This window comes from Myotis myotis, unplaced genomic scaffold (assembly GCF_014108235.1).
Source record: "Myotis myotis isolate mMyoMyo1 unplaced genomic scaffold, mMyoMyo1.p scaffold_m19_p_2, whole genome shotgun sequence".
NCBI classification, from domain to species: domain Eukaryota; kingdom Metazoa; phylum Chordata; class Mammalia; order Chiroptera; family Vespertilionidae; genus Myotis; species Myotis myotis.
Genome location: NW_023416324.1, coordinates 133,082,533 through 133,092,247, shown reverse-complemented (window position 1 = coordinate 133,092,247; position 9,715 = coordinate 133,082,533). Strand labels below are relative to the sequence as shown.

General features: G+C 34.5%; 1 non-coding gene across 1 annotated transcript; it reads right to left on the bottom strand.

Annotated features, from left to right (window-relative positions):
- Positions 1 to 616: 616 nt before the first annotated feature.
- LOC118677842 lies at positions 617 to 780 on the bottom strand. The gene has a single exon (XR_004974568.1). It is a non-coding gene; the product is annotated as a U1 spliceosomal RNA (small nuclear RNA).
- Positions 781 to 9,715: the final 8,935 nt, after the last annotated feature.

Genomic DNA, 9,715 nt, shown 5'->3' with positions numbered 1-9,715 from the left:
TAAAATCAATAGTAGAAAAAAATTGAGAAACCCACAAATATATATAAATTAAGCAACTTATTCTCAGATAACCAGTGGATCAAAAAGTAACTAAGAGAAATAAAAAATACTTTGATTTTAATGAGAATAAAGACATGGCATTATAAAACTTATCAGATGCAGGTAAAACAGTGCTCTAATGGGAATTTATAGATGTAAATGAATGTATTAAAAAAAATCCAACAACACACCTCACCCTGGCTGGTGTGGCTCAGTTGATTGAGCATTGTCCAAAAAACTGAAGGGTCACTAGTTTGATTCCCAGTCAGGGCACATACCTAGGTTTCAGGTTTGAACCCCGGTCAGGGTGTGTGCAGGAGGGAACCAATTGATGTTTCTTTCTCACACTGATGTTTCTCTCTCTCTCTCTCTCTCTCTCTCTCTCTCTCTCTCTCTCTCTCTCTCTCCCTCTCTCTCTCTCCCTCATCAATAAAACACAGTAAAAGAAGAAAAACCTCAAATTAATAATCTAACCTTTCAACTATGATACTAGAAAAGCAAGAGTACAATAAACCTAAAGCAATCAGAAGAAAGGAAACAATAGATATTTTTTTAAAAAAAATTTTATTTTTTTTAATAGGGGAGAGCGCGAACGCAGTCCCCCACTACCACAAATTATGCAGTCGAGTTTCCCACATTTGGGGAAATCGCAGGGGTCAGCACATCCGGAGTGCAATGGATAAGCCTCGCCCTGGGAAAACCACCTTCGTGATCATGGTATCTCCCCTGCCAGGTAAGTATGGGAAACAATAGATATTATAATGAAAATGGATGAAGTGGAGAACAGAAAATAGAGAAAATCACTGTGACCCAAAGTAGTTTCATTGAAAAGATCAAGAAAAGTAACACAGCTTTACCTAGAATGACCAAAAAATAAGAGAGGACACTCTGATTACTAGAATCAGAAATGAAAGATGGTATACTACTACTTACCTTACAGAAATTTTAAATTTTTTTTTTAAAAAAATACTATGAACAAAAACGAAAATAAAGGAATTTAAAAAAAGAGAGAGAGAAAAAAAAAAAAGAAGGGAAAAAGTGGCCGGAGGGAGGAGGATGAAGAATACTATGAACAAAGGTAAACCAACAAATTAGACAACTTAAATAGACAAATTGCTTCAAAACTCAGTGGTTTATAACAACCACTTTATTTAGTTCAAAGTTTTGCAGATCAGAATGAGGAAAGTTGGGCAGGGATGTTCTCACTTAAGATCTCTCACAGAATTATAGCCAGATGTGTATGGGGCTGTAGACTGAAGGTTTGCCTTGTTTGGGCATTCTAGATGACTCCCCACGGGCCACTAGGACCAGGCTATTGATCAGAGTGCCTGTAGGTGGCCTCTTCAACCTGAAGATCCTAAGAGAGTCCATCTTCCTCTATAGTAGCTGAGTTCCTCCACGTAAAGCTTCTCCCAGGGCTCCTAGTGGTTGTTTGCACTTTCAAACCGGATTCATGGAGAAGGTCACTTCATACTGTGTTGCCCCAACTTCAGTCTTACACTTAGCAATACAAACTATCTGCTTTCATCCTTATGTCAACTGGAGGGGACATGTGGAGGTCAATCCTTTCTGCTTCAGCAGCATACCTCAGACATCTTGTCAGTGACGAGCTCAGACCTAAGTATCACCCTCTTTTGCAAACCCAAAACCACCTTCTAATCATCCCATTGAGGACATCTTGCCGGAGGCATACAACAGAATCCTTGTCTTCCTCTAGTCTCCCTGGAAATTTTTTACCCCAAGTGTCTTAAATAGCTGTCATGGATCTAACAGCAAATAAATTGATGTGTATGTTTTAACTTCATTTTTATTGTTGACACTATTACAGATGTCCCCATTTCACCCTGCCCCCTTTGTGCACCTCCACCCAGCCCCCAGCCCCTTTTCCTTCTGGCCATCGCCACACTGTTGTCTGTGTCTACAGGTTATGCATATACTAGTATATTTTTCTTGATAGAAATATAGAAAATTATGTTGGAGCTAGAAATACTGAAGGCATTTTTATTTTATTTTATTTTTTTAAATATATTTTATTGATTTTTTTACAGAGAGGAAGGGAGAGGGATAGAGAGTTAGAAATATCAATGAGAGAGAAACATCGATCAACTGCCTCCTACACACTCCCCACTGGGGATGTGCCCGCAACCAAGGTACATGCCCTTGACCGGAATCGAACCTGGGACCCTTGAGTCTGCAGGCCGATGCTCTATCCACTGAGCCAAACCGGTTAGGGCCTGAAGGCGTTTCTAAAATCATAGCTCTCATTTGTGTTAGTGCAGTCTCTGGAGCTTTCCAGTATGTGGCATTGATGTTTGGCCAAGAAACATAACTGGGGATAGGAAGGTGGAGGGGGAAAGTCTTTTGGAATTCCATCTCACTTAACTATGTATTGAGGTATTTCATAAGGTTTGTTGCAAGAATGTTTTCTGCTCTTAACTTTTTGAAGCCACTAACATGTATTATATTCCAATAAATCTATTCATTTTTTTGATGTAACATTGATGTTACTTTTCCAGAAGTAAATTACCTCAAGAAAGGAGTTCACATTCATCATTACTTCTTTGATCCTGTTTAACTTTAATGCTTGTTTGTATATCTGGGGTTGCAAAGGGAGATGCTGTTGAGTTACACTGTTTGGCTAAGTCACTTACCACATGTCAGGTTGGCATTTTGCACAGCTGTAACTTTAAAGCTTATATTTTACACACTCTTAAAAAAAGTAGACATCCTCTCCATTATATACTTTTTGTAAAGGTTAAGTGCGCAGTGTTTCACTTTTAAGGTGTTTCTTGAATTGATAACAAAGCTACTCCCATTTTATCGAGATGTCAACCATAATACATGGTTCATTAAAAAACAACCCCACAGTCCTTTTTGCTCTTAATGCCTCCCATTGGTATTTTAAATAAAAACCTATGCTTGATTCCCTCACATGGAAAATGTATTGTTATGGACTTTTCTGTGTAACAATCAGGCATTACAATTCACCTACTTGCACACCAAAAATGATTTATTTTTCTATAAAAATTAGGTCAATCACTGGCCGGGGCTTAGATATGTATGCTTCTGAATGTCTACCTTTGACCAACCACAAAAGAGGGTAGAGCACATAGTGCTATTCATCTCCCATAATGCTAAACTCTGTATGTTAGCTAATTGTTTATAGTTCAGAATACATCGGAATGTATTATAAGTAATGCTTTATTTTTTTTTTTTTGCAAAGTGTAATAAAACGGAATGTTACAAAACTACAAAATAGGTTTACTGTGAAGATTCCTGTTCCTGTTTAATATCAAGTAATAATATTAAAATCACGCACACATACTGGTTCATATAAATGACAGTTCTTTGAAGCTCAAACTTAATATGCAAATAAAACATTGAATTCAGAGATTCTCAATAATCCCAGCTCTATGACAGATGTTGTCCTGTTTGGGTCCTGGAAATGAATGCAAATGAATGCATTTATTAAAGCAAATTGATATTCAAACCTCTAAATGAAGTTTCTTTCTTTCTTCCTTTCTTTCTTTCTTTCTTTCTTTCTTTCTTTCTTCTTTCTTTCTTTCTTTCTTTCTTTCTTCTTTCTTTCTTTCTTTCTTTCTTTCTTTCTTCTTTCTTTCTTTCTTTCTTTCTTTCTTTCTTTCTTCCTTTTTTTGTATCTAACAATAACAACAACCACAACAAAAAGCTCTATTTTTTTGTGTGTTATTTTAATATTGTTATCTGTTTTTCTCTTCTGGTCACTGATTGACCCAATCGTGCTAATTTGGGTTTGTGCCATTGTGAAACAAGGGTAGATGACGTAGTGATACTTTACAGATTGTTTGTCATTACTTAAGTAGTTCATGTACATTTCAGTTTAACACTCTTCAAGTGCAGTTTATAATTAGTGAAAATATCGGTGTAATTATACCTCCTTAATTGCTTGTAAACATAAGAAAGTAAGCAGACCTATACCAACTAATTTCCTCCACAATCTGTTTATCCTTTCCAGCTCTTACTTTCCCTTTCTCTATCCAAAAGATTTGGTACTGTAAGGAATATTCCATCTTTCCATTTCAGGGACTATGGGGAATGTCTGAGCAAAGTGGACATAATTTCTTCTCTAAAATATTTTATTTTTGAAAATGTTGACTGATAATGAGTATGTATTTTTTGTAACCAGAACAACAAATCTTATTAAAAATCTGTATTTTGCATAGTGTCAAGAGGTACACTAGCACCCGTTTGGCCTTTGTTATGCCAGCCACATCTTTCACTTCTTGGAACTATAGCATTTCTCTCCAAATTCCAAGAGCAAGATGAAAATTGGTTGATTTGATACTTTGAACTGTTTAAGCAAAGTATTGGCATGGTTTAATACAATTCTGTAAAAGGGAAGATAAAAATACAATATGTTTAAACTTTAAGGATTTGCAAGTCTTTATTGTTCATTAACTGTGACCTACAGGAAAGAAATATTAGGGTTGGTTTCACATATACTCTTGAAATGGGCAATATACATTGGAAACAGGCTTTCAATGATATCAACCATAGTGAACTCCATGAACGGTGGCAGTTTGTTCAACTTGGAAGCAGTTCTGATAAACCTTTTGTAACCAAAGAGCTGGAGTTTTATTGCTATTTTACTTTTTTTAAATGATATTCACATTAAGTCTCATCTCATAAGTAAAGTTAAAATATGACAGTTTTAATTTGATCACTCAATTTTATCCTTTCTTTTCACAATTTCCATGATAGCAATAAGCAATAAGATATTTTTACCAAAAAAAAGCTCCACTATAATGACTTCAAAATAACGTTGATCTGCCAATATGGATCTTCAGAACAAAGGCTCATTATTAAAATAAATGCACATATGAAAAAATATATTTAAAAAAATCTAGAGAATATGTGAACTCTCCTCAGAAAAACCTGTTCAGAATCGCATCAGTCATTAAATCTTCCCTGGCCAGATGTTGCAGCTCTTTGAACAGATTGCAATTCAAAAAAAACCTTCTGAATAAGACAAACTAGATTAATTTACAGATTTCAGAAAAGCATCTCCTTAAAATATTGAGACAAATCTCCAGATATTTTGAATTACTAGATGTTTGTAAAACATGTCTATATTTAATCAAAATTTTGGTACCACATGGTAGTATGATGACAAAAAGTCTAAACCGGGCTCTGAAAAGGCTGGATGGGACCGTCAACTGATGTTAATATGACAATCTATGGGGCTCAATTTCTACTGCTTGTTAAAAATATGTCACTTCTAAGCTTCTGTTAAATTCTGTATTTACATATTATTTACATAAGTAAAGCCAGAAGAATGAACATGGATTCTAAATGTACATTTGCTGTGTTGAGTTATGGTTTCTGTGTACGGATACTTATCAGTATAGAACCAACTCCTATCACTTACTGTTCTTTGTACATAAAACTGAACAGGAACCAGTGGGACAATTATAGACTTTGAAAATTTTACACTAATATTGACTTCTAATTCTAGTTATTTTTAAGATTAAAACGGGTGCTATCAAATGCGATATATTAAATATGGTGCCGTAGCCAACTAAAAACATCTTTTCCAGCATATACCTGTTATCTTACCTCTTCTTAAAGTAGATTTTTTGAAATCATCAGAGATTAAATAAATGGTTAAAGTATATAATACACACCTCAGTATTATTTATAGTAACAAAAATAGTTTTCCTACTAGAGAATGGTTTAAAATATTGTTATATCTATATCATGAAATAATTAGTAGGCATTAAAATAATGTTTTTGAATCATATTTAATGGTATAGAATGTCAACAGTACACTGTTAAAGAGATAAAGACAACAAAACTCATAGATAATATCATATCAATTGTGCATCAGTGTGTGTATATGTGAATATTCCAGGTAACATTTTAATTTTCTTATGGTATTCCTAAACTTTCTATGCATTTTTGTACAGGCCTTCAGCTTGGATTTATTTGGGTATTAGGAAATTAAGTTGGAGCAAAATACAGCAGGACTCTAGTTATAAGAAGGAAAGAGTTCAAGTGAAAAATATGTAGCAGTGGTGCTTAGCAGGGTGTGACTAGGGGGAAACCATGACACACATTCCTGCAACTTGTGAACAATTCCCTAGGATCAGCAATGCTAAAGCAGGGTAAGATAAAAAACTGAAAATTCTGCATTCACTCAGTTTGAGGGTTTAGATGTCAGTTCAATATTATTCAAATGGTGCCCCCTGAAACCTGGAGAACCTGAACCCATGCACGTTGTACAAAAATCATGGAGTCATTTTGTTTCCCAAAAGCAAATTGCCTGAAACATATTTTAGTATTTTTTCCATTATCTCATTATAGTAATCTAATTTAGGAAAGTTACAATGTTACATTATTTCAGTCCATGGCCTACACTTATTTACTTCTACTGAGTTAGTGACAAGGCTTTGTGTTCCTAAACCATGAACAATAGCAACCCAACTTAAGTTTTTCCCGGGACTTACTGGTTATTCCTATTTTAAAAGTTACAATAATATACAAGCAGACATGACCTAATCCTGGCATACATTTGATATGTTTAAAGCAAAGTGAGTATGAAAATGCATTGATATTTGTGATGAACAGTTTTAAAGTCAGTCAAATCTCAGTGACCTAATTGTAGCCTCGGACACACTTTCAACCACAGCTCAGGGAATCTTACTAATCCCTTCATCTAATGGTGCTCAGGTTTTAGAGAATGTGTTCCTGCTTCTGACTGTCACATGAAATTTAATTATGTTTGATAGCAAATTTATTCATGAACCCGCGTCAAGAATCTTTTAGGAATTTAGAGCACTCTTTCTGTTAGTTCTATTCGGGAAATAAATTTACATAAAAGATTATTGCTTTAAACATACAGAAATGGAGCAAACACAATTACAGATTTTCAATCATGACTTTAAGACAAAACAAAAACACTAGGATAGACATTTGTTATTAGGAAAACTCAGCATTTGAATTTTGCTGCATAAAGATAAATCATTCTTTTTATAAAATGCATGAGCTTCCTATCTTCAAAAGTCCCTGATTAAAACTTATAACACATCATTCCTTCTATTCTCTAATTTCTACATTCTTGAATATACTGTCTGTCCTAATGTCAATCATCATGCCTCAAAGTTTCTTGAATGAACTTTAAGACTCTTGTGTTAATGTCAGCTTTACTCAGTTTTCTTCTGTCTGACCTGCTATATTCACTTTTGAGTATTTTCATATCCCATCCATGTGGCTTTTTGGCTTTCAACAACTGTAACATTTTTCTCCAACTTCTTTATTTCTTTACCCTAGGCCCCGTGCACAGATTTGTGTACCAGTGGGGTCCCTCGGCCTGACCTACACCCTCTCATAATCCGGGAACCCTTGGGGGATGTTGGCGAGCCAATTTTAGTTTGCTTCCTAACTATAGCTAAGGTCCAAGGCACTCCTAGACAACAGCAAGCTTAAAAACTCTAGGCAGAGCATGCCTTGTGCAATGAAGGAAGAGTATGGATGCCAGTGTGTCTGGAACAAAATGATGAAGGTGGGGAAAAATAGAATACAGTTTGGAGAGGTAATGAATATTCAATCATAGAGCATCTCATTGAGTACTTATACTTGAGCAATCTGAGAAACCATTGTGGGTTCTGAATAGAAAGATAGGGTGACATTATCTTTGAATGCGGTACTCTGGCTGCATTGTTGAGGATCTGACCAATCATTTAACTGTTCTGTAGCTGGACTTACATATATTTTATTGTGAAATAACAATGTCACAGATATTTCAGAGACAGAGTGAAATTTCACTAAGGTAATTTATTATATGAGCCAGACAGACTTCTAGACCCATAAGAGAATATGGAAAAGTTAAACTGTGTCTGCAAATATATTCAAAGATTTGACAAAAAAATCAATCCCAAATGAAGTTTAGTTCAATGGGAATATATGACTACCTAAAAAATCATATTTTTACCTAAAGCTTAGCCTAACCAATAAGTTAAAATGAGATTGAAAATAATTGGATTCTACTTTACTTTCAGGGGAGATTTTCTATCATTAAGCACTTCACTGGCAATAATATTTTGAATGAAAAGAGAAAAATTCAATTCGCTTTTAAAGAAAAACATCAAAGGACATAAAAATTCATAAACATGTGCAAAAGACTTCTCTGTCCTACCAGCTGGGAAATTATAAAGAACATTTTGCACAAATTTTATTGCAGGTGGTAGAGCTGAAAACTCTTGGCATTCTGATAGTTATAAGAGGAATAAATGGTATATTCACAGAGCTTTGGTAATATGCAGAAATATGAGCATGCTGTTTATTTATAGTCATATCTGTAATTTGCTATAGTTTACAATGGTATGAAAACAGCTGTTAAAGATAAGCGTCTATAGAAAGAACAAACTGCATCACATATAACTAATATGTTCTTTTTTATTAAAAGCAAGAGGTCTGAAATAACATATATACAGTTGCTATGAATTCATATGGTCCTTTTAATATTAAGCTATTAATATTCATTAGCTTATAGTTGTTTTCAGATTTCTTATTGATTCCCTTTCTGTTTGTGCTAAGCCATCTGTTATAAACTTAGATTTATTTATAAAAACACCTTCTGCTTGGTTAGAAACAATCAGAATTTAGGTTGTAATGGCATTTCATATCTCCTTTGAGCCTGTGGAGAAGGAAGCCTCAAGTTGACCTTCATGGACTTCTTTAAGGAAGGCTATTATTGAACTCCTGTGCTTGATACGGTGATCTAATTCCACGGAATAGTCAAACTGAAGAAGAGGGTAATCATATTTGGAAAAGGGTGGGCTTATTCATCCAACAGGAAATAGGGAAGGGGAAAGCAACATTACAGATGATGTTTTCATTTAGCACAAGGTGAAAAGAGCTTCAAAAAGTGACACCGGTTCAAAGTCCTTGAGGAACAAAATGTTTATATTAATTTATATGTAAACAAACACAAAACCCCACAATTTCTACACTACACTCTGTGTTGTAAGTAACTTGTCACTGCTGAGCAAGTGACTAGTTTGTATCAAGTTTGAGATTTCTGTTAGAACATGCCGGTATATATTGTTCATGTATAATATTTAAACTATAATTATAAAATATGCATCGATTAGGAAATACCCTCTATAAAACAACTACAAAACAGCAAAAGGCAAGTGTTCTAATATCCTCATGGAAATAAATACAACATATTATGGGAGAAAAGAAGAAAGGTAGGTTAAGAACATATACATATATATTTTTGGTGGGGTTTAGCAATTAATTGATTGATGGCAACTTGTCCAGAGAAATTTTACTGAGTTTCTGGCCCAGGACTTAGATTGGGGCATTTTAACAAGTGGATGAAGATTGAGGTAACCAAGACATTCAAAAGAATCAGAAAGAAAGTGAGACAATTCAGGAGGGAATGATGAGTTAATTGGCAGGAATCTTAAAATACTAAAAGCACCTAGAGTCCTCAGTACAATTCTGAGGCACATCGTTTGCAAAACCACTTTTCTACAAATTCTCACTTAACTAGTTAAGAATTAAAAATAGAAATGTTTGGTACCATTAAAGGAAACTAAGAAAACAATGCTATTTATAATTTTATCAATTAATTAATAAACAAAATATCTAGGAATAAATTTAACCAAGTAGGTAAAAGACCTGCACTTGA